This window comes from Myotis davidii, unplaced genomic scaffold (genome assembly GCF_000327345.1).
Source record: "Myotis davidii unplaced genomic scaffold, ASM32734v1 scaffold411, whole genome shotgun sequence".
Taxonomy (NCBI): domain Eukaryota; kingdom Metazoa; phylum Chordata; class Mammalia; order Chiroptera; family Vespertilionidae; genus Myotis; species Myotis davidii.
Genome location: NW_006282917.1, coordinates 334,275 through 335,253, shown reverse-complemented (window position 1 = coordinate 335,253; position 979 = coordinate 334,275). Strand labels below are relative to the sequence as shown.

General features: G+C 52.7%; 1 long non-coding RNA gene across 5 annotated transcripts in view; it reads left to right on the top strand.

The window, feature by feature from the left end:
* Nucleotides 1–382: 382 nt before the first annotated feature.
* The window catches only part of LOC107182605, an 87,661-nt gene continuing 87,064 nt past the window's right edge, over nt 383–979 (top strand). For all 5 annotated transcript variants that reach the window (XR_001513326.1, XR_001513327.1, XR_001513325.1 and 2 more), the window contains exon 1: nt 383–481. This is a non-coding gene — a long non-coding RNA (uncharacterized LOC107182605). The remainder of the gene's footprint in view (nt 482–979) is intronic.

Genomic DNA, 979 nt, shown 5'->3' with positions numbered 1-979 from the left:
GGAAGAGAGAGGGGTGGCTGGGTCACCCTGGCAGCGGGAGGAAAGCAGGAGTTCCTGGAGTATTGTCTCCCCGGGGCCGATGCCTGAGCCCGCGCACTCCCTGGCGCTTTCAGGGACATAGTGAGGGGGGGGGTGCGGGGGGAGGGAGGTGGAATGGGTTTGCGGAAATTACCTCCGAAGGCTGACTGTGCACATGCACTTGGCGCCTTGTGCACATTTGGACGAGGGTTTAATGGAGACACGTGGGAAGAGGCTCGGTACCTGGTGGACCCCCCAAAAACATGAAAAGATGTTCAACATCACCAGTCATTAGAGAAATGCAGATCAAAACCACAATGAGATACTACCTCATACCTTTTAGGAAAAAAAAAACACACTCTCCTAGGGAAGAGAAGGATGCCTAAAGGAGACTTGATTTTCTTGGATTTGCTGCAATTCCTTAAACCAAACCAGTCTTTCCGGGCGTTAAAGTAAATTACAGGTAAGTGGGGACGGATCTCTGGAGGAAATAAAAAGCCCCCCGCCGCCCCCGCCCCGGGTTTTCGGGGTAGCGGGCTTGGCGGGTATGCTCTCCATGCAGCTTCTGACGTTATCTCACCTAGGGGGTGGGGGGGTGAGGGGGGATGCTGCGTGGGTGGTGCATGTGTCTTTGGCTTAAGGTGCTGAAGCTGGGGCATCTATCTTGGGTAGACCATGGGACTTGAAGGAGGCAAAAAACTGTAGTGCTGTCTGCTATTCTCAGTTAACTTTAGAACCTCAGTCTCTGTTCTCTGTTTCTCTCTATACGCACACGCGCACATGCACGCACACGCGCACACGCACGAATCCTGGTGTGGTCTGCTTGCCTCTCTTTTTCTTTCTATCCCTCCCCCCTCTCAAGCACATCCACACACTCAACACACACACACACACACACACACACCATGGTTGGGTCTGTTATTCTAAATTAACTCCAGATCTCTCTTTTCCTCTCTCTCTG